Below are 25835 nucleotides of genomic sequence, written 5' to 3' on the forward strand. Positions count from 1 at the left end.
ATGTTTTCTACTTGCAGTTAGTTTTGATTGTAGATAGGGTTACACAAATCTGCAATATTCCAACTACAGTTTGACAATGTTTTGTCCTCTTCTACAAAGAATAAGATCTATATCTATATATATATTATCTTTCATTTACCATGGTCACTTGATGTCAAGAGGAGGTACAAGCACGCATCCATACACATACATAGTTATCTATTTATCTATCCATCCATCCATCCATAACCCACACACATTATATCATCATCATCGTTTAACGTCCATGTTCCACGCTGGCATGGGTTGGACGGTTTGACTGAGGACTGGCGAGCCAGAAGGCTGTACCAGGTTCCTATCTGAGCTGGCAAAGTTTCTACAGGTGGATGCCCTTCCTAACGCCAACCACTCCGAGAGTGTAGTGAGTGCTTTTCACATGTCACTGGCATGAGGGCCAGTCAATTGGTTCTGGCAATGAACACTCTCAAAGGTGTTTTTACGTGACACGTAAAAGGACCCAGCACACTCTATAAAGTGGTTAGGAAAGGCATCCAGCCATAGAAACCATCCCAAATCAGAATGGAGTCTAATGCAGCCCCACTGGCTTGCCAGCTCTGGTCAGGCTGTCCAACCCATTACCCATGCCAGAATGGGCAACAGACGTTAATGGATGGTGATATTGATGATGATGATGATGATATATATATATATCAGAGAGGTCGTTGCCAGTGCTGCCGGACTGGCTCCTGTACAGGTGGCACATAAAAAGCACGATTTGAGCGTGGCTGTTGCCAGTACCACCTGACTGGCCCTCGTGCCGTTGGCACGTAAAAGCACCCACTACACTCTCAGAGTGGTTGGCGTTAGGAAGGGCATCCAGATATAGCAACTCTGCCAGATCAGATTGGAGTCTGGTGCAGCCATCTGGTTCGCCAGACCTCAGTTAAATCGTCTAACCCATGCTAGCATGGAAAACGGACATTAAATGATGTGTGCAATACAGTAGTATTGCTTCCCAGTAAAACAAAGCACCATCAGGTTAAAGTCTCAGATGAGTATATACTGGCATTGATGTAGCGACATTTGAGGTTTTTGTCTATTTGAATCTAACCAATGACAACTAATCAATTTTACGTAAACAAATGTAATTTGGAAAGTTCGAAACCTAGGTCCTAGATTATCCACATCTCTTACTCTTTTACTTGTTTCTGTCATTTGACTGCAGCCATGCTGGAGCACTGCCTTTAGTCGAGCTAATCGATCCCAGGACTTATTCTTTGTAAGCCTAGTACTTATTCTATCAGTCTCTTTTGCCGAACCACTAAGTTACAGGGATATAAACACACCAGCATCGGTTGGTAAGCGATGTTGGGTGGGACAAACACATACACATATATATACATATACATATATACAACGGGCTTCTTTTCAGTTTCCGTCTACCAAATCCACTCACAAGGCTTTGGTCGGTGTCCAAGGCTATAGTAGAAGACACTTGCCCAAGGTGCCACGCAGTGGGACTGAACCCAGAACCATGTGGTTGGTAAGCAAACTACTTACCACACAGCCACTCCATCTGTGTTGTACATTTATTTAATGTTCTTCCTACAGATAAGATGAAATTTTTTATGTTCGTCACCCACTCACATGCTTGCCAGTATATAAATACAGTGAAGCTTTACTATAGCATTGTATATTATCGACTGCTATTTCCATTAAATATTCGTGCATTGTTGTACCATTATCTTATTATATATATATATATAGGTGCAGGTGTGGTTGTATTGCAAGAAGTTTGCTTCCCAACCACATACTTCTGGGTTCAGTCCCACTGCATGGCACCTTGGGCAGGTGTTATCTATTATAATCTTAGGCCAACCAAAGCCTTGTGATGGGATTTGGTAGACAAAAACTGAAAGTATCCTGTGTGTGTGTGTATGTGTATATATATATACATATATGTGTGTGTGTGTGTCTCCCCTACCACTGCTTGTTAACTGGTATTGGTGTGTTTACTTCCCCATGACTTAGTGCTTTGGCAAAAGAGACCTTTCAAATAAGTACCAGACTTAAAACAAAATAGTACTAGGGTCAATTCATTCAACTAAAAGTTTCCTCTAGGCAGTGCCCCAGCATGGCCACAGTCTAATGACTGAAGCAGGTAAAAGATAAATGATATACAGCGAGCTTCTTTCAGTTTCAGTCTACTCACAAGAGTTTGGTCAACCAAGACACTTGCTCGAGGTGTCACACCGTGAGACTGAACCTGAAATTATGCGGTTCAGAGGCAAACTTCTTAACTACTCAGTCACACCTGTATGTCTGTCTGACTGTCTCTCTCTGTCTTTCTATCTCTTTATGTATATATAGCTTGCATCCTCATTTAGTGTCTGTTTTCCATTCTGGTATCGGTTAGATGGTTTGACTGGAACTAGTAAGCCAGAGAACTGCACCAGGCCCCTGTCTGTTTTGGCTTGGTTTTTACAACTGGGTGCCCTTTCTAATGTCAACCACTCCACAGAATGTACTGGATGCCATTAACATGTCACCAGCATGGGTGCCCTTAATGTGTTACCAGCATGAGTGCCAATAAAATGTCACTAGCATGGGCGCCTTGAATATGCTACCAGCATGGTTGGCATTAACATGTCACCAGCATGGGCACCTTTAATGTGTTACCAATATGGGTGCTATTAACATGTCACCACAGTGGTGGTTGCTTGTTCTGTGGGTGGTTGTCTGCCACCTCGTTGGCTCTCGTTTTCTGGGACGCTGGCATCAGATGCACTTCCCCTCTGATCCGTCGTTGCAACCTGTTCCTGTCGGGCTGGTAGGCATGTGGCATCTGCAGGTCGCAGATAAGCACCCTGCTCCTGTTGGCTTCGCAGCCGGCTGGCTTTGAGATCCACGTGCTTCTCTTGACCAGGCCTATCACTCCATGAAAATGCAGGCACGGCTAACTGACTGTGATGGGCTAACACACCTCGCCTTCAGCAAGCACGATAGAGCGAGTCACGCACCGTTGCTGCACACTGTGATGCGGCCACCCGTGCACCACCACGTTGCCTCCCTTGCAGTGGTTGCAGGACCACCCAAAAAGCCGCCGTTCATCGACGAGCATCAGCAACCTACCCAACCCGTGTTTAACGTGTTACCAGCATGGGTACCATTAACATGTCACCGGCAAGGGTGCCTTTAACTTGTTACCAGCATAAGTACCAATAAAATGTCACTAGCATGGGTGCCTTGAATGTGCTACCAGCATGGGTAGCATTAAAATCTCACCAGCATAGGCGCCTTTAATGTGTTACCAACACAGGTGCCATAAACATGTCACCGGCACGAGCACCTTTAACGTGTTACCAGCATGAGGGCCAATAAAATGTCACCAGCATGGGCGCCTTTAATGTGTTGCCAGCATGGGTACCTTTAATGCAAGCATTGAAGCAATTAAAAACACTTGCTGCTTCTGTTGCCTGGTATGATTGTGGTTTGCTTTATGTGTCTTGACCTGCAATACATAAAAACAACATGTCTAAACTGGCTTATCTCCAAAATTGTTTACTGTACACCTTTACTATATGCTACTGAATAGGTCATTGTTGATGCTCTTCTTGACAGAATTACTCTCTCTGTATGGTCAGGAAGCCTACTTTGCAACCATGTGGATTTGGGTTCAGTCCTACTGCACAGCACCTTGGGAGGTGTCTTCTACTATATCTCTCTGTATGGTCAGGAAGCCTACTTTGCAACCATGTGGATTTGGGTTCAGTCCTACTGCACAGCACCTTGGGAGGTGTCTTCTACTATATCTTAAGACCAATCAATGCATTGTGAGTGAATTCGGTGGACAGAAACTGCGTGGAAGCCCATGACATACATACATAAATACACATGCACACACACACACACACACACACACTGAACTATTGAGAAATCTGCAGTTACTCTATCCGGATTACAAGTTCATGTTTATACCTGTAATTGTTGGGGTCCTGGCATATGTAATGCACTGCCTAAATACCAATCTTGAAAAATTATGCTTCTCAAAACCAGAAAGGAGAAAGATAATTTGAAGATTGCACATCCAATCCATCACTGGAACTGTAAAAATCTGTAAAGCTTTCTAGAAGTTTATCATTTAAATATATATGAGCATGTCTAGATATGTAACTATATGCATGAGAGAACATAAAACATACAAATCTGCACATACATACATACATACATACATACATACATACATATATACATAAATACATACACACACAAATACAAACAAAAATACCCTGTTGTTGATGTTGAAATTCCAAAGAAGGAACCTTGGTTCTCAGTTACAAACTGTTTCCTTCTCTATTGGCAAGAAATCTTGAAATAAACAGAATAATGTCATACATATATAAGCATGTCTAGACATGGAACTATACATATGTGAATACACACATAAAACAAAACATACAAATCTGCATATATACATACACACATGTGAAAATACCCTGTTGATGTTGTTGAAATTCCAAGGAAGGAGCCTTGGATCTAGATTAGAAACTACCTCTTTTGGCAAGAAGTCTTGAAATAAAACTGAATAATAACATACATACATACATACATACATACATTTATGTATATATGTCTGTGTGTCTTTGTATTTGTGATTGTCCCCTACTGCTGTTTGAATGGTGCAGGTGTGGTTGTATCGCAAGAAGTTTGCTTCCCACCACATACTTCTGGGTTCGGTCCCACTGCATGACACCTTGGGCAGGTATCATCTATTATAGTCTTAGGCCAACCAAAGCCTTGTAATGACATTTGGTAGACAGATTGTTCACATCTATGTAACTTAGTGGTTCAGCAAAAGAAACCTGTAGAATAAGTACCAGACTTTAAGACTAAGTACTGGGGTTGAATTGTTTGAGTAAATCCTTCAAGACAATAACCCTGCAATGAATGAAACAAGAAATAGAAAGAATAGGGACACAGAATCGATTCATAGCATTTAAAAAAATTTTTCTTATGCAATTTATATTTCAAAGAGACAAAACCTTTCTTAGTCTCATAATCTTCTGTTATAATTCCATTTATGTCTAGGATTATTTATAGGTGCAGATATGGTTGTGTGGTTAAGAAGTTTGTTTCCTAGCCACATGGCTCCAGGTTCAGTCCCACTTTGTAGCATCTTGGGCAAATGTCTTCTACTATAGCTCCTGGTTGGCAAAAGTCTTGTGAGTGAATTTGATTAATAGAAACTGAAAGAAGCCCTCAGTATGTGTATGTGTGCGTGTATGTGTGTATACATATAAATATATATAAATTATATACACACACACACACGTATATACATATATAAACACACACACACACATACAGGGTGCAATGGGTAAACTGTTGTCATTTTATATTTTTTATTTTGTGCATTGTTTGTTTTTGATTTTGTTGACTACACAGTATAGCAGGGTCAGTTGGGCACCTTCTCTGAGAAAAACAACACCATGATGCAATTCACTCAGCCAGAAATTTGGAAACGGCATGCTGTACTGCTTGACATTCATGCTGGAAGCCCAATACAAATGTTTCAGAGTGTTTGGGTGTCAATCTGAGGACATGTACCAAGAGTGATAAAAATCAAACATCCACTCAACATCATGATGTTTGGAGTGATTGCTAGTGATGGTGTCATCATGCTTCCATTCATCTTCCCACAGCAGCCTATATCAAGTGCCTGGAGGAGATAGTGCTGCCCTGGTTCAAGACGGTGATTGTGAGAAGACCCCTATGTCTGGCAACAGGACTCTGTACTGTGCCACACATGCAGGAGAGCCCAGTCATGGCTGTCAGACAATTTCTATGATCACATCACTACTAACATCTGGCCACCTAACTCCCCAGACTGCAATCCCTTGATTATTATGTGTGGAGTGCAGTTGAGCAAGAGACCGACAAAACTCCTTGTAGCACCAAAGATGAACAGAAGGCAAGGATTATGGCAGCATTCACCAACTTAAACAAGGAGACCATCCAGAAGAGTTGCAGGAAATTCCGAAGTCATCTGGAGGCCATGGTTGAAGCCAATAGGAATTTTATTGAATAGATTTACTCTTTACTATTTCAAGATATTTTAATGTAATTTTGGTAAATATATCTCTTAAAATGAGATGTCAGTGTTATTTTCGAATTTGCGTAATTTAGGTGATAGTTTATTTACCACACCCTGTATATATATATATAAAACAATTGCAGCGTGGAAGGTGTTTATAAGCCATTTAAAAATACACAAAACCTGTTAGTTTCACTTCAACATTTAAATTTTATTTATCAAAATATTTTTGTCGCTTTGAAACCACAACCTGTTCACTGACAAAATTCCATATACACACACACACACACACACACACACACACACACATATATATATTATATATATGTATTGTTTGTGTGTTGATGCCATATATCCATGTAAACACAAACTGAAAAACAAATTTCTCTCTACATCCTCCTCTTCCTTCTCCTTCACTTCTTCTTCCTCCTCCTCCTTCTGTCTCTCACTCATTCTCTCTCTCTTTCTCTTCCCACTCTCATTCACTCTGTTTTTATATCTCAGCCATATACATACCCATACAGTCTCCTTATTTATTTACTATTCCTCTCATCTATGCTCTCACATACACAAATGAATATATACACACTTCTATACACACATGTATGTACGTACATATGTATGTATGTATATATGTATGTATTATATATATATATATATATATGAATATATATATATATATATATGTGTGTGTGTGTGTGTAAGCACACGCACATACATGTGTGTGTGTGTGTATGTATATACACAAACATGTGTGTATATATATATATATACATACACATATATGATGAAGGAAACTTTAATCGACATATCAGTAATCATATACTCAAAGTCCAAATAGTTACACACACACACACACACACACACACAAATATGCTTTATGTATATCTACAGTCATCTTCAAAATTATTCTTACCCTTGTTAATTTTTGTGATTTCTTTTTATTTTTGTGATGAATGAATGCATTTTGTCAAGTTTGTTTATGAATTTTATTTCTTCATGTTTGCATCAAGGATCCTGATGTAATCCTCCTTCCTCATGATTCCTTGGACCATGTGCCACTGGAAGAAAAGCATCTCCATAGCATTATGTTTCCACCACCATGCTTGATGGTGGGCACAGTGTTCTTCGGCTTATATGCTTCTCCTTCTTTCCTCCAGACATCCTTATGGCCAAATAACTCCAACTTCATCTCATCAAACCACAGGATGGTTGACCAAAAGCTGGGATCTTGCTTCAGTGACCTCTAGCAAAGGCCAGGCAAGCCTCCAGATCTTTCTTCCTAAGCAGAGAGGCAATGTCTTCCAAGGCCTATGTCCATGGAGACATCCTCTGTGCAAGAACTCTTTCAATGGTGGACCGTGACACTTTTGTCCCTGCTTGGTCAAGCATTTCAATTAGGGCCTTGGTTGTGGCCTGGTGGGTTGTTGTTAAACTCTCAGAAGATTTTCCTTGCAAGTTTGGGAGACACCTTATGCTTCCTGCCATGACCACTGAGGATTTTAACAATGTTGAACTTCGTGTGCTTGTTGATTATGCTCTGGATGGTTGCCACAGGGACATCATACTACTTTGAAATGGAAGTGAAAACGGGGATATGATTAATTCTGAACATTATGCAAATGAAATTTAGCCAGCTCATGTGTGGATTTGTGCATAGCAACAAGTAGGCAAGAGATATACAGGAAGTACCAACATAATAGCTTTTACAAATGAAGAATCTAAAGAAGAATGTTAGTTTCCATAGGGTATTTTGAGGATGACCATTTATACTTATATGTAACATATGGCATAATTATAAACAGGACAAATTTTAGCCCTTTCTCCACAGACTGAAAAAATGATGAACAACCTTAATCAAATTTCGAACCTTGTTGGGTTCTCATCAGAGGTATCCACATCATTCTGACAGTCTCCAGAGAAACAAGCAGCCAAACTGTTTATATACTCAACAAACGCAGCAGTTACTCTATGAAGGAGTCCCTAATTTGTATTCTGAAAGTGTTTAACACTCTATAAATACCAGCGGCCTATCAACGGGGTTCTTAGTCCACACAGAATTGAGGTATGATATAATAAATATGTAATATATGGTATACACATAGGTGTTTCTGTGTGGCAGGAAGTTCGCGTCTCTTGCAGTGGGCTGGCAGAAATGGTAGCATGCCGAGCGAAATGCTTAGCAGTATTTTATCTGCTGTTATGTTCTGAGTTCAAATTCCACCGAGGTTGACTTTGCCTTTCATCCTTTCGGGGTCGATAAATTAAGTACCAGTTACACACTGGGGTCGATCTAATCAACTTAATCCCTTTGTCTGTCCTTGTTTGTCCTCTCTATGTTTAGCCCCTTGTGGGCAATAAAGAAATAAGAGGTTCGCTTCTCAACCACATGGTTCCAGAGTTCAGCCCCACAGTGTGGCACATTGGGTAACTGTCTTCTATCACAACTTCAGGTCAATCAAGACCTTGTGAGTGGATTTAGTAGATGGAAACTGAAAGAAACCTGTCATATGTATGTGTGCGTGTGTGACTATTTGTCCCACCACCACCACCACCACTTGACAACCGGGGTGGTGTGCTTACATCTCCATAACTTAAAAGTTCAACAAAGAGAGAACGATAGAATGAGTACCAGGCTTTAAATATGTACGTACTGGGTTGATTCATTTAACTAAAACTCTTGAAGGCAGTGCTCCAGCATGGCTGCAATCTAATGGCTGAAACATGGTAAAAGGTAAAAGGCAATATATGTATTATACATGCAGTTAAATGAATCAGCCACAGTGCTTTGTTTTATAAGCCTGTTACTTATTTTATGTGAGGGTGCATGGCTCAATGGTTAGAGATTTGGGCTTACACTCTTGAGATTATGAGTTCAATTCCTGGACTGGGCTGTCCATTGCTTTCTTGTGCAAGATACTTCATTTCACATTGCTCCTGTTCAGTCAGCTGTAGAAATGAGTTGTGATGTCACTGGTGCCAAGCTGTATCGGCCTTTATCAGTGGATAACATGAGTGGTGTAGAGAGGGAACGCTGGAATGCATGGGCAACTGCTGGTCTTCCATAAACAACACTACCCAGACTTGTGCTCAGAGGGGAACATTCTAGGTGCAATCCCATGGTCATATGTAACCAGAGGGGTTCGTCAAATATATATGTGTAGACACATGTATAAATAAGCGTGTGTACACTTATATATACATATGTTATTGTACTTTCGGAAAGTCATTCAGTCCAGAAACAAAGGCTCACTGGTTGGAATACACTTTAGATTTTATTGTTAAGTAATCTATTAACCAATAAATTAATTATTGATTAATTCGCCAGAAACTGTCCGTCAGCTACTGAGTCTTTTTGAATGATTTCTCATTCAGAAACATTTTATTACCGGAATGACCTTTCTGTAAGTACAACAAAGCGGTTTCAATTCATGATTTTAATATGATGAATGATGCAAAACAAATAGAAAACAGTTACATATGTCAACATACAGGCACTCACATACACAACCACACATACATACGCATGTATATTTATATATTTATCTATGTAGCATAACATACGTATATATATATATATATATATATATATATATATATATATATATATATGCATAATAATAGAGAGAGGGGGAGAGGGAGAGAGAGAAAGATAGGCAAGCAAAACAAGTATATATTTATGAACATGTATGTGTGTGTATATACATATATGTATATATATATATATATGTATAAATATATATATATATATATATATATATATATATATATCTTAATATATAAAATCCGTTCTGTCTGTCTGTCTGTTTGTGCACTTATAACTCGAGTATTGTTCATCCAATCATGCTGAAATTTTAAGCATTCCATAATCTAAAAAGATTTTCAAGGTGGAAATTACTATCTTTGTAATCTTCTTGTCCTGTTTGTTCTGCCATTAAAATCAACCAGTTGCTCAGACAGCCAGCACATTCCATTTCGCTGGTAACAAGGAGAGTGCAGGATGACATTCAACCAAAACCATCACTATGCTGTCTCTCTTATGATGTCCAATTCCACTTGAAGTTGTATATATATATATATATATTGTGTTAAGATTTGTTATCAATCAATTATCCTTATGAGAAGAAACAGTCAAAAGTAACCACCACATAGAATCACCAAACATCTCCACTACTTAACATCATCCAAGTTAACCCTCTTCACCATTACAGCTGACATGAAAAGCTACGCAAAACAGAGAAAAAAATTGATTGCTATTACAATGCGTAAAATTTTGGGGTTCATAATCTTAATCTTTAGTCACAGTTTTTCATTCAAACTACATAATAGGCAAAATTGTTGAATTAAGACAGTAGGGTGTTTTGAGGGAGATTTCGCTGCTATTTCTACCTTATCTAGCTACCATGTAGAGGTCTCCCTCATTCGCTCATACATACATCATCATCATCATGTATGTATGTATGAGCGAATGAGGGAGACCTCTACATGGTAGCTAGACCTGGTAGATACATAAAATCAAAATAAAGTACTTGAAGTAACAGTCATCAAATACAAAAGCCAAGGTCCATGCAGTGTCATGAGTCAAAAATATTTCCAACTTCTTGCCTAATGCAAGCCCTGAGCAATCTCTTATAAAAATTCTTATAAAAATGATAACTCTGTCCAAACTGGTGTGCTAAACACAAATTTTTGTTTATGTAGAGCTTTAAAATTTTCAAATGAAACAAATGGTATGTGCTGCTCAGGTGGTCAGGTAACATTGCCAGCACTACCAGCTCCTTCTCAACCTCTTATGGATCTTCTAGAAGGCACTTCCATCCAGTCAAAGGATGCATTTCAAATGATATTGTTTGGTGCATCTAAGAAGATAGATAAACATAAATTTATACCGACATCAAAGTTGAAGGGCAAATCTATCACCTCATTGGTTCCTTGTTATCCGCAAATGAACAACCACAGTTCCTCAAAATTTACTTTATGAGTGTTGTCGGACAACAAGCCCGACAGAAGTGTCAAAATTTTAGATGGTGAGTCGTGTTAGACAGAGCGTCGACTGCTGCAAAGGAGAGTATATCCACTGACAGCTTTTTGGTGCATTCAAAAATCACATAACTCCCACCTCCAATTTTCTATGACAGGTTAGGGCCTGAAATACTCCAAACGGATGCATAGCATGTTGCTTAGTTGAATTAGCCCAGCATTTATTCCACAAATGTTTTGTTGTCAATGCTGCACTTTCCTATATCACCTGTTTCAACATAATTGTAATATATTATATACAAACTATGCCATTTTAATCTTGAGCAATGCTGGATATCTCTGCTAGTATATATATATATATATAGAGAGAGAGAGAGAGCAATAAGAAAATGGAGGGGATCAATAGGTGGTTCATCAACTTTTAAACATTGTATTATGTCAATTTATTTATTTATTTACTAAAATGACAATTACAAGAATATACATACATGTATAACATATTATGCTTTACATATAAAATATATTAATATATAAAGATACCAGTAATTATTAAAATATAACATACGGGAATATAAATTTGGAAAATATCTTACAGTTGTTTCAGCCAAGAGGCAAAAATACTTCATTCTACTTTTGTTCCTCCAGTAGACTGAAGTAATTAGTAGATGAAATTGAGGTACTTGGGTGTTTCTCTAGGCTTTGTCAGAGATTTTAGAAAGTACACAAGGTTAAATTATAAATATAAATAATAATAATTGATTATTGTATATGCTTATATATGTAAATATGTATGTACATTTAAGTGTAGGTTTATGTATTTATGTATATTTATATATGTATGCACATGTATATGTATAAGCGTGTTGATGGTGCTGTATATAAATATCAATCCCAGTATTTGACTGATATTTTGTTGTACCAAGCACTGAAAGAGGGAAGGCAAAGTTGACATTTGAACTCAGAATGTATACGGCTGGAACTGAAAACTGCAAAGCATTTTCCCTGTGTTGATGATTCTGACAATACACAGGGTCATCATCATCACCACTATCATTGTTTTAATGTACACTTTTCTATGCTTTCATGAGTCAAATGAAATTTATTGGGGTAGATTTTCTACAGCTGGATGCCCTTCCTGTCACCAACCTTTAAATGTTCCAAGCAAAGCAATATTTCTCCTTGGCCAGACATGTTTTTACAGAAAACTAGGAATGTATGAGCATCATTTGTTTGATGGTGATGTTTGTTTACAACCATCAAGTAATCCCAGGACATGAAGAGAGAGAGAGAGGTGCACACACACACACACACACACACACACACACACACACACACACACACACACACACACACACACACACACACACACACACACACACACACACACACACACACACACACACACACACACACACTTTCTTTCAGTACCCTACTAACAAGGCATTGTAGTAGAAAATACATGCTCAAGCTGTTATGTTGTGGGGACAGAACTTGTAACTGTGTGGTTGGGAAATAAACTAGTTAACCACACAGCCACCAGACGCTGGATGAATTTTTTCTTTTTTTGGAAATACTTTATCATAAAAAAGAAAATATTTTACATCCATTTCTCCATGCTTTTATGGGGGAGATGAAGTATTTCTTGAAGATGTTATTTTCACAGCTTGATAACAAGGGACCTAGTACGTGGTTGCTAAGCCTGCTAGAAATAGCAGCCAAATTTCCTTAATAAAAAGAAAATACCCTATTGACTTAGAGAAGAAAGAGTATATACGATGATGTAGTCCTACATATTCCAAAAAAAAAAAAATGGGTGGTCATGGTAGGAATGCCTTTGTCCTTAAGTCTGCTTGGTCAAAGTTGACTTGGAGTCAAACATCAGCGACTGCTAGCATCTTGATTTGGATTTATGAATTGACTGTAGGTGTGTGTATGTATGTGTTTTATTATTTTCATTCTGGCAAGTTGAAGCAAGAACAATCCTCTCTTGTTCAGAGCACAACAATATGACAGGCTTAATCTCTGAGTTATCGTGCCTCATATCTACAAAAATACAATCAAAAATCAAATGCACATATACATACATACAGGCATACATACATACATATATGCATGCATACATTACACACACACACACACATATTGATAGTTGTTTATGTTCCAGATAAAACTCTTCCACTTCTTAAGTGCCGTTGTAGTCATTGAAGTGCTCTGTTCTAAATTTTTAATATTTCCTCCTTACATCACTCATTGACATTTTTATTTTCCTAGATTGACCTGTGTTATTGTAGACCTTCACTACCAGTCTCTTCGAACTCTGTTGGACAGAATAATTTATTTATTTATAGCTTGTGAAAAGCTAATCAAATATGATTATAACCAACAGATTCAGTAATATATAAAAACTGTTTATTTTGCTGTGTACTTGGACTTAGGACTATAACACATGATTGTACCAATAGTAATAACAATGAAGACAATAAATGACCTAATTTTGGTTCATTAAATGCAGATTATTTATTTAATAAGGATTATATCATATAGGTACAAGTATGGCTGTTTGGTAAGAAGTTTGCTTCCAAACTACATGGTTCCGGGTTCAATCCCACTGCATAGCACCTTGGTACTGTGGGCAAGTGATTTCTACTATAGACCAATCAAAGCTTTGTGAATGGATATGGTAGACAGAAACTGAAAGAAGACGACCATCTATGTATATGTATATATAAATATATATATATATTTTTTTTTCAATTACATGAGCTAAAAGTCAGAGGGGGATGGGATAAACTATTTGCATCAACTTGCAATAAAAGCTGGTAGTAATTTTACATTGTCTTTATTCTTAGTATAAGTTTTCAAGAGTGCAGTTCGATTTTTTCAAAGCTATAATGGAAGTGACAAAGGAGCATATTTGGCATATTTTGCTTTATGAGTTCAGTAAAGGCAACAATGCAACGGAAAGTGCAAGGAATATTAATGCAGTATATGGGGATCAGATAATAAGCATAAGCCAGTGTCAATGTTGGTTCTAGAAATTCTGAGCCGGAAACTACAGTCTAGAAGACTAGCCTCGTCTTGGAAGATCTGTAGAGCTCAACGAGGACATCCTTCAAATTCTGGTGGAACAAAATCCCTTGTAGCTATTGAAGAACTAGGAGAGAAGCTTGGATTTAATCATTGAACCATTCATTGACACCTGCATGTCATTGGAAAAGTCAGCAAACTGAGTTAATGGGTTCCTCACAAACTTTCCAAGTCTAACCGCTCGCAGAGAGTGAATGTAAGCTCTTCTTTGCTGTCACGTCTCATGACTGAACCTTTTTTGGACCGAATAGTAACTGATGAGAAATGAGTTTTCTATAAAAATATCAAGCACTGAAGACTGGGTAGGTAAAGGAGAAACACCAGCACTTCAAGCTAAAGAAGGTCTTCACCCAGGTAAGGTGTTGTTATCTGTTTAGTGGGATATAAAAGGTTTAGTCCACTTTGAACTTTTAAACCCAAACCAAATGATATCAAAGGAGGTCTACTGTGAGCAGCTGGAGTGACTTAAGTGAACTCTAGAAGAAAAACGACCATCTTTAGTTTCAAGATGAGAGGTGTTCTTCCATCAGGATAATGCTCGGCTACATACAGCAAGGATGACATTCCAAAGGCTGGAGCAGTTTGAATAGGAAACGAAACCCCACCCACCATATTTGCCAGACATTGCCCCTTCTGATTATCATTTATTCCGCAGTCTTCAAAATCATTTGGAGGGGAAAAATATGAATTCTGTAGATTATGTCAGAACAATACTGGAGGAGTATTCCTCATCATGGGCATGGAAATTTTGGAAGATGGGCCTTGCAAGTCTACCAGATAGATGGAAGAACATTGTAGAAAATAAAGAAGAGAATGTTTTAGATTAAAAAGAACTTTGTTTATCTTAATTTTGAAAAATAAAAGAAGTATAAAAAAAAACACATTATTTATGGGATGACCCAGTATATTCACAGTGTGACCCAAAAGTCACAATGGTATTGATAATTCATTTGCATTCTATTTTAAGTTTACAATATCTTAGCACCATATACAGTTTATATATAAAAAATATATAAAATCACATCTTGTAAATTACAAATAAAAAGTGAAATTAAAACAGATTTATTAAAATTTCATACCCCTTTGTGACTTTTGGGCCACCCTGTATATACCCTGTGTATGTGTCCTGTGTGTGTGTGTGAGACAAACCATGTCATTCATTTCCAATATTCTGCAAGAACAGTCTGGTCATTGAGAAATATTGCGTTGCTTGGAAATAGATGAGGTTTGGCAGCAGAAAATCTGTCTCATTAGACACTGACTCATGCAAACATGGTAAAGTGGGACCTAAAAATAATGATGATGATGATGATGACTGCAATGAGTAGCAGAATCAGTAAAGTGCTAGAGAAATAGATTGTGATATTTAGGTGTGTCCTTTTACATTTTGCAATCAAATCCCTTTGAGACTGACATTTCATGTAATCTTTCTGGGATTCATAAAAAAAAAGCCACATGTTTCAGTCAAATCCTATCTTGATTAAATTTTTCATTAAATTGACTAAACCTGCTCTAAAATGTTGTACCCTGTGACAAGCTATGATATTGTTATTTTAATGGGATATATAAGTGCAAGCATGGCTATATGGTTAAGATGTTTGTTTCTAACCCAACAGGTTTTGGGTTCAGTTCCACTGCATAGCACCTTTGGCAAATGTTCTTTTACTATAACCCTTGGCTGAACAAAGTCTTGTGAGTTGATTTGGTAAACAGAAGCTGAAAGAAGCCTGTTATGTGTGTGTGTATATATATATATATATATATATATATATATATATATATATATATACATCACATAAAAAACACCATGGGTGTGGGCGTTGCCAGTGCCGCCTGACTGGTGGCACGTAAAAGCACCACCCACTACACTCTCGGAGTGGTTGGCGTTAGGGAGAGCGTCCTGCTGTAGAAACTCTGCCAGATCAGATTGGAGCCAGGTACAGCCATCTGGTTTGCCAGTCCTCAATCAAATCATCCAACCCATGCTAGCATGAAAAGCGGACGTTAAATGATATATGATATATATATATATATATATATATGTATCTCAAATTTGCAGAAAACAAAAGATGAAGATGGGTGAAGGAACTACAAGAAGGGGTATTAGTTTAATGCCTAGGAAGAATGGAAGCGTTTTTGACACTTTGAGCCTACATTCTTCAACAGAAAGGGTTGAGAGGGAATAAAACAGAGAGAGAACAAAAACAGAGTGAGAAAAAATGTGTTTATATATATATATATATATGTATATATATATATATATATATATGTCAGGAATGGTATTAGTAACATGGAATCCAGTACAACCTGTTGCATGGTTAGATGTCAGTGAGTAAACCAGCACCTCCACTTAGCTTGCTTGGTGAGGCGGGTTGCAAGAAATCCAGCAGGACTAAAAACAAGACCTGTCCAAAGGATGGATGAACATAGTGTAGCTTCAACGACTATGTAGCAATTGTTTGAGCCCTCAGAAATTCCAGGTTGGTGTCTGGCTTTCTGGAAGACTGCTGGGAGTGAGGCATTTCTTGGCTTTTACTGAAGCATGTCTCTTGGGGGTCACTCTGGTATAAAAGCAGATATGCATGGAATGGTTTTGAACATTTTGTGGATCTTTTGCTTGAGCTTGAGATCAGGATACCTTCAAATTCCTGAGCCTATGACTCATGTTGACTCTGGATATCTTGCCCTGGCTTGTGTCTGGATCTTGTCAGCAGGGTAAGTGCTGTGTAAGCCTTATTGGACCTAAAATTTTAGGTTGTGCAATTGCTGGCGAGGTGATCAGCTGATGTCTGCCCATGTAGGAGTGTGTCGTGGGAAGCATGAAAGCTGTGGATGTGAACCCTGGAAGCTGATTGCTGATGCAATAACTTCATGCACAGGTATTGTTGGCATTTTGGATGGGCAGTGGTCAATGATGGTTGGCTTCACTCATGAGCAGACAGCCATCATCATCATCATCATCATCATATATATATATTATATATATGTGTGTTTGGGTGTATGTGCTTCCTTGTCCTGATAGTCGTAAATGAGTCTCACTGTTATACAAGCAGTATAATTCATTTCCAAACTTTCCTGGAAACAAGTCCAGCTATAGGAAGATATTACCGTGCTTAGAAAGTTGGCAACAAGAAGGGCATTGTGCCTAGAAAATCTGTCTCAGTGAATTTTGTCTGATCCATGATTCAAGCATGGAAAAATGGATGTTAAAATGATGACGATGATGGTGGTGGAGGTGACAACAATGTGTTTTTATTTTATTGATCCTAATTTCAGAATAGACTCATTACATTTCAACATATCATAAGAGACATAGGTTTGGCTGCAGGAAGAGTATCATGTTATAAAACCCATCCAATCTATGCCGGAGTGGAAAAACAGATATAAAACAATGATGATGATTATGAAAACAATATAGTTGTCATTATTGATCTTCAAGAGATTAATGGCTTAAATTTCAAACAGAAAATCAACAAATTGATACGATCAGACAGAAATGTGGTATATCAGACAGAAATGCATTTAAGCTTTTAATCAAAGAACACCAAAGACTCATATTATGTGTTTGTTTTCTTAGGATTGACATGAATTACTCTTGAACAGCGTTTCTCAAATGAGGTTCCTCAGAACTCTAGGGTTCCACAAAAGGTTCCTAGGGGTTCCCCGATAAAGAGTGAGATAAGCTAATGCTAATTTCTTGATTGTAATATTGCTTTACATACACAACATGTTATTGATTATTGTAATATTGTAATCAGCCTATCTAACCTATTATGTTATCAAAAAAATATAACAACCATTGGGGATATATATATATATATATATGTGTGTGTGTGTGTGTATATATGTATGATATTTACCATGTGAAGTATGGTAGAAAAAATACGAGAAAAATATGGTATATAATTTTTTTTGTGCTGGGTTTCCTTGAGACATGTAATTTTAAGGGTTATACAAGGGTAAAAAGGTTGAGAAACACTGCTCTAGAAGAACATCTATAGCAACAATTTAGATGCAAATGAGACAATGAGAGAGCATGGTTTGTCAGAATAGAAAGAGCAGTATTTCTCAATATGTCCATGACTGGTGGTGGTGGTGTTGGTCGTGGTGGGGTGGAAGGAATTTATTTCAACCTGGTGACTTGGCTCAAATGCCTAGGGCCAGGGCTCCACTAAAGGCATCTAAAGCAAAAGATTAACTTAATCTACTAGAAATAGTTGCCAAATCTCCCTGAATTCACACTGTACTATTTTAAAATATTTTAGATAATGTTGTGCTAGAGACACTTTGTCTGAAAGAAAACAAGCAAGATAATCACAACTGGAATGTCTTTGATGATAAATCTACTGGATTAGGAGTGAACTGGTAGAAATAGCAATCTTGGAATGATAATTACTAAACCAGTTTACCACTCTTTCAAAACAGGTCTGTTGGGTTTTGTTAAACTTTGTTATGCAGATTGATTTCTTGTGTAAGGCAACTCTTTCTGAATTAGGATATGTAAGAGCAAGAGATTAGGACTTGTGATATTATCTCTTGAGATGTTGATTAGTCATTAGAAAATTTTTAGATTTTCACTGCTTGAAATATCTATCATTTTTATTTGATGCTATAATTACCACCGCCGCCACCACCACCACCGCCACCGCCACCACCACCATGCTACCATCATTTAATGTGCATTTTTACATACTTGCATGGGTCAGATTGAATTTGTTGATGTGGATTTTCTTACAGCTGGATGCATTTTCATGGAAGGTTGGAAATAAAGCATTTGCACTACATCAAAGAAGGCATTCCAAGCTCTGTCCTCCACTACACATTGTTGTAACGAAATGTGGATCCCCAAGGAGTGTTCTTTTTTGAGGTCCATCAACTATTCCTGCCTTTTTCTTCTCGTCATTGAGACTTGGAAAGATTCTACATAGGCGCAGGAGCAGCTGTGTGGTAAGTAGCTTGCTTACCAACCACATGGTTCCGGGTTCAGTCCCACTGCATGGTACCTTGGGCAAGTGTCTTCTTCTATAGCCTCAGGCTGATCAAAGCCTTGTGAGTGGATTTGGTAGACGGAAACTAAAAGAAGCCTGTCGTATATATGTATATATATGTGTGTATGTTTGTGTGTCTGTGTTTGTCCCCCCAACATCGCTTGACAACCGATATTGGTGTGTTTATGTCCCTGTAACTTAGTGGTTCGGCAAAAGTGACCGATAGAATAAGTACTAGGCTTCCAAACAATAAGTCCTGGGGTTGATTTGCTCGACTAAAGGTGGTGCTCCAGCATGGCCACAGTCAAATAACTGGAACAATTAAAAGAATATATATGTGAAGCATTCTCCACTGTGAGCAAGAGCTTTGATGCATTGCTTCATTACACTAAGTTTCAGTGCAAGTTTTGCAAACTTTGTGGGGAGCCCAGGTTTTGCCTTGGCCTCCAAGTGCTACCTTAAAGTGAGAAAGATACACCTTCTTGACAAAGTTATTAATGTTGTACCTTTGAGTCTGTGAAGTGAACTTTCCACAGACGTGACAAAAGATATTGGTGGTCATTACAGAGTGTCCTTCTTTTTGATGTTGTATGCATAACTAGATCATAGTCGTTCAGTTTGTACATGGAAAGAAGTGGAATGGTTTTAAAGCAAAACTCAGCTTGAGCATGTTATTCAAAATTAGCAAGACAATCTAGCCAAAATTCCCACAAATAGTGGTGCAAAGTTAACTTTTGGTATGCTCCAGGTAAATAAAGGCATATACCTATTTCTTTACTACCTACAAGGGGCTAAACACAGAGGGGACAAACAAGGACAGACAAACGGAATAAGTCGATGTAATCGACCCCCAGTGCATAACTGGTACTTAATTTATCAACCCCAAAAGGATGAAAGGCAAAGTCGACCTCGGCGGAATTTGAACTCAGAACGTAATGGCAGACAAAATATCGCTAAGCATTTCGCCCGGTGCGCTAAAGTTTCTGTCAGCTCTCCGCCTGACACAAAAATGTGATGTGATAGAGCAAATATGGGGTCAGTTTTGAAATCAGCATCCAAATATTAATCTGAAACAGCTCTAAGATTTTATGTCAGAAAATAAAAGTTTATTTTGTTGGCCAGTGTAATTTAATGTTATATGTTATAGTAGAATTGTAAATTCAATAAATTACATATCTTGCAGTGTTGAATTCAGTTCCATGTGTAAGAACAAAATTTATGTGCAACAAACCAGTTTCCTATGCAGGAGATTTAATTTACATATGTTTAATGCTATAGAACTATAATGCTATTAAATGTTGGTATTGTGAATTCTTGTGGTTTAGAATAAATTAGCTCTCGTACCAGTAAGCAGATGCTCTCATATTTAGACACACATTCACATGTGCATTACTATAATATGTTACACATGTATACACAATGTCACACACACACATTCATACATAAATTATTATGATGGATAACATATAATGATTCACTTAACTTGCTAGAAAATGCAACCAAATTTTCACTCAGATCACACCTTCGTCATCATTGTCATCATCCATTTACCACAACTTTTGCTTGTGTTAATGGAAACACCACAGATCCTTCCCTTTAACAGTCATATCACAACTCTGTTCTATATACAATTTTTTTATTATTTTGGTTTATGTATTTCTATTGCATCCTTCAATTTAATTCCCAAGGTATTTATTATTATGATGACTGTTTCTGTTTTCTATCTCCCTATTGTGGATATTTCTATTTCCAGTCCAGTTCTTTATTTGGATTGATTCTCTGTTTGTTATATTGTCGATCCATTGTTTGGAAGATGTTTCTTTTCCTGATGGTCTTTGACAATAACATCTCTTTGTCTCTGATGAATCAATGTCTTGAAATAACAATCACTTTGTTACTCTCTGATTCCTTTCATAATTAAGCTGCATGACCTGGATTCAATTTAATTCTTGGATCAAGGAGGATGTTGTGTCCTTGAGCAAGGTACATTTTTTTCTTGTTGCTCCAATCTACTCTGCTGTAAATAAAGACCAGCTGAGAGCAAGTGTAGTTCTCTTTCTCCCTCCAGCTGTTATATCCTGGAGGTTCCATTGAGTCAACAATAGGAGAGCAGGGAGGGTGTCTATGTCTAATCCACTACTTCATGAGCACCTAAAACCATGAGTAAAAGCATGGTACATGTTACTAATCCTTGCTTGTTCATGGGTGATGACCGGTTCTCTTTTGTACCATCTCTTTTCTGTGAGTTATTGTTATTATTCTGTCCCAATCAACTCTATCTTAGCAGACCTATGACCAAAAGATTCCAGTTATGACCATCACAACTATTTTTAATACTGACTTATAGTTACACACACATGCACACAAGACAAGGCATAAATAATGGTTACTACATATTTTTCTTTATTGCTGTAAATTTGACTTACAGCTGTTTCCAGCAGTCGTTATTGGTTTGTTATTGATAGGTTTACTCAACTGATCTCTTAATTGATTGAGAAAAATTGAATGATGTAGAAAATTAATGCTACTTTCATCAGAATCATTTTTAGTTATATATATATATATATATATATATATATATATATATGTAAATATAATATGTGCCAATTATTCGGTAGCCATGATAAAACCCTGAGTTTTGGATGTCGGGGCGGAAACCCAAGCCGAGATCTCTTCAGTTATCTGGCCATCGAAATAATGCTCTTTTTCTATGGCCAGATAACTGAAGAGATGGTGGCATAGATTTCCGCTCTGACATCCAAAACTCAGAGTTTTATCATGGCTACCGAGTAATTGTCACATATTATATTTACAGATAAATTCCTGTATTTACGTAATATCGAGTTCTCTTTCATTCTTTTGTTGTCTTACCAATTCTATCAGTATATATATATGTATATATATATATGTGTATATATATATATATATATATATATATATATATATATATAATATATATATATATATATATATATAAATATTTGAGGGGATTCTGCACAGTTTCTGCCTACTAAATTCAACTTACAAAGACATCGGTCAGCTGGTGCTATGATAGAAAATACTTGTCTGAGGTGGGACTCACTAAGATCAAATCTCGAACCAAAGCATTGTAAATTAAACTTCTTACCCATCCAACCATGCCTGCTCTCACATAGCCATGTCTGCACCTTATTTCTATAACTTATATCATTCCAGACCAATATATTTTAGCAGAAAGGAAACAGTTGAGTGGAGATGGCATTAAGTCTTTAATTCATGGATGTTAGGTTCAAATTTGTTGTAGAACAGAACATTTTGTGTGTTTGGGCAGGTTTGTTTAATTCTACATTTTCTCAGTCCACCTAGCTTTTGGAAATAGGTCCTGGATTGTCTGGAATGTTATTTGAAATAACCTGGCACCCTATTCTTCACAGAGATGGTTTTCTATTTTCCCTAAAACTGTGAAATTAAAAAGTTGATCCTCAAAATGTTCTTTGGTGGGATTAACAGATGTTTATATTTGACTCTAGAAATCAATAATTTTTTTTAATACTTTCAGCTACTGAAGCCAGTCAGGCAGATAACATACATTTTGTGGGCTTATGTATAGATAGACTTCCAATAACATTTAGAGGACATCCCCTTTTATATTCAAAATCACATGAACATTATGCTAACACACACACACACACACAGATCAAGGTTGATCATTTTGTTATGGTAATCAAAGTTCCTATACTAATTGTTTAGAATAAAGAAGACAAAATTATTGTTGGTAGGTTTCCACAATGAACCATTCATGCTGCTAGTTTACCATTCATTGTGCCAAACCCCATGAGCAACAATTATGTTTGTATGAATACATATGGAGGCTTTTAGAAATCAGTTTTGTCCTTCTAGAATTACAATTCAAAAATAGTCTCATCCTTTAGACGTTTATTACTGTTGGCCTTTTATATATTATGCTCCAGTTTAAATAAAACCTGTGTCATTAGGCTTCATGTTATTTCTGTTGTTTTTTCCCTGTAAGCTGAATATCATTCCTCTTCTCTCTTTTTCATCTTATCACTTCAATACATTGCTTTTGGTGAATAGTTGTCTTTGATGCCTGAAGATGTTTCTGTTGTGGCTGTCAGGTCTTATTTTTTTCCCCAGTAACATTCTGGCTCAGGTTACATAATCTAATAATTCTGCCCTTTTTTAAATAACAGTTGGATGTTATTTGAGGAAGATTTGACTGTTGTTTCTAGCAAATTGAACAGTTGCTGTACTGCAGGCCTTGCCAACTCAAATTACACTGCGGGCCAGTTTAATCACAGAAAGTTTTTTGAGGGCCGCTTGTATACTGACAGAATTGAAGGCTTTTTGCTTTCTCATGCCATTAATACAATGATGAATAAATGATTACTCTTCTACTCTTTTACTTGTTTCAGTCATTTGACTGTGGCCATGATGGAGCACTGCCTTTAGTCGTGCAAATCGACCCCAGGACTTATTCATTGTAAGCCTAGTACTTATTCTATTGTTCACTTTTGCTGAACCGCTAAGTTTCAGGGGAAATAAACACACCAGCATCGGTTGTCAAGTGATGTTGGGGGGGACAAACAGAGACACACAAACATACACACACACACACATGCACACACACATACATATATGCGACGGGCTTCTTTCAGTTTCCGTCTACTCACAAGGCTTTGGTCGGCCCGAGGCTATAGTAGAAGACACTTGCCCAAGGTGCCATGCAGTGGGACTGAACCCAGAACCATGTGGTTGGTAAGCAAACTACTTACCACACAGCCACTCCTACACCTGTTGTTGATTCAACATGAAATATTCTAATTGCAAAAACAGTAATACCTTTATTTTTTACTTTTCATTACAAACTTTAATTCTTGATAAAATTTTTAAAATATTTATTTTGATAAACCCATTTCAAGAAAGTATCAAGTGGACCGCAAGATAAAAGTCTGTGGGCCACATGCAGCCCACAGACCTCAGGTTGACCAGCCCTGCTGTTTTCAGTTCCATACAAATACACAAATAATAGATCTGTATGTTTTCATTCTTATTCTTTCTTTCATCTGATAATCTCTCCATTTTAATCCTATTTTGGCTTATCTTTCTTTTGGAGAGTAGTTTAACTGGTGTTAACGACGATTTAATGCAGATAACATTAAAAGGTATTTTAATTATTTTGACAAATTTTTGTGGTTATAAGTTTCCTGTAACCTGATAGCTGTGGTATTCTGCATTTCAAATGGCTGTCTGGAATGACAAATGTTTGTCTCAGAAAGTTTAACAGGACAAATACCACAGTGGGTATTTTATTCAAAAGCATAGATTGGTTGTGTGTTTCTCTTGTTGCTATTTACTTCTTCTGCCTGTATAAATTGCTGAAAGATACAGACAGACAGACAGACAGACACACACACACACACACTCTCTCTCTCTCTCTCTCTCTCCCACACTCTTATGTCAGGTGTCTGCACAGATTTCAGATTTTGTCTACAGAATTGCTCTCATAGGTCATTGATTAACCCAAGGCTATTGTAGAAGACACCTGATGTGTCATTCAATGAGATCGAATTTAGGATCACATGACTGTAAAGTGAACACCTTGACAACATTAGCCATGCAGTTTATACTAGCACATGCACACACACACACACACACACATAACACATACACAGACATAATTTATATGAATAGATTTGTGTCAACAAACCTGTAAGTCAACATAGCTAAGGTTGTATATCAGAAGTGACACATGAGTGTTGGATTGGGAATAAAAATTTAAAGGTCTCTAAGTGACAAAGATATTTTAAAGACTAGTTCTACACATAGATTTCATTGGATTCTGAAGCAGTTTACAGATTAATCCCTCTCTGGATTATATACTGGTTTATCTCTCATAAGTATATATTGAAGTTCATCTAGTATTTATTCCTTCTTGTTTTTCTCTCCCATTGAATTGCCACTACTTCCCTTATCATTCCTTCTTTCTCTTTCATCCACATTGAATTCCCATTCTCCCCTCCTTGCAAATATATAATAGATTTATAAGACATTGTTATCTTGCTTCTCACTCTTTCTCACTTCTTATAATCTCACCATTTTAATCTCGTTTTGTCTCCCACTTGGAGTATAATTAAACTGGTGACAACATAATTTAATGAAGAGAACTTTAAGGAAGGTATTTTAATTATTTTGATGAGCATGGAAGATGACTCTAGACATGTTCTGACCTTATTGTGACCTCTTCAGAAAACCATATACTTAATTGTTCTTGCTGAAATAGTGATAAGAGAATCACTGAGTAAATGTACAATATAGTATATTTGTTCATCTAGAGACACATTTATTAAGGTTTTAGATATTTAGGAAAGAGAGCATTGAAAAATTAACTAGAAATGACAAAACTTTGAGGAAACAGCAGTATTCTATTTGTCTGACAAATTAACCCTTTAACTGCTAAATTAGATTTCATGGTTATTCCAGTCATGATGCTAAATATCTACCAAAACTAGAATTGGTATTTTCTGCCAGTCACATTGCCTTAGTAAACTTGACATTATTTACAGTATTTACATTATTTACAATTCACAGTTATTTGTCCTTACATCTTGTTTGTTGTTAACACAACATTTCGGTTGATATACCCTCCAGCCTTCATCAGGTGTCTTGGGGAAGTTCAGGTCATTGTCTGGAATTGAACTTGGAATCTT

At 37.2% G+C, this 25835-nt stretch overlaps 1 protein-coding gene and 1 long non-coding RNA gene across 4 annotated transcripts in view; one reads left to right on the plus strand and one right to left on the minus strand.

Annotated features, from left to right (window-relative positions):
* The window catches only part of LOC115213055 (acyl-CoA-binding domain-containing protein 5), a 75892-nt gene that overhangs the window by 4952 nt on the left and 45105 nt on the right, over positions 1–25835 (plus strand). The window lies entirely within an intron of this gene.
* LOC118763952 lies at positions 807–25633 on the minus strand. Its single transcript, XR_004999723.1, has 3 exons — positions 25564–25633; positions 2273–2279; positions 807–819 (listed from the first exon to the last, which is right to left on the minus strand). It is a non-coding gene; the product is annotated as an uncharacterized LOC118763952 (long non-coding RNA).

This window comes from Octopus sinensis, linkage group LG6 (genome assembly GCF_006345805.1).
Source record: "Octopus sinensis linkage group LG6, ASM634580v1, whole genome shotgun sequence".
Classification (NCBI taxonomy): Eukaryota; Metazoa; Mollusca; class Cephalopoda; order Octopoda; family Octopodidae; genus Octopus; species Octopus sinensis.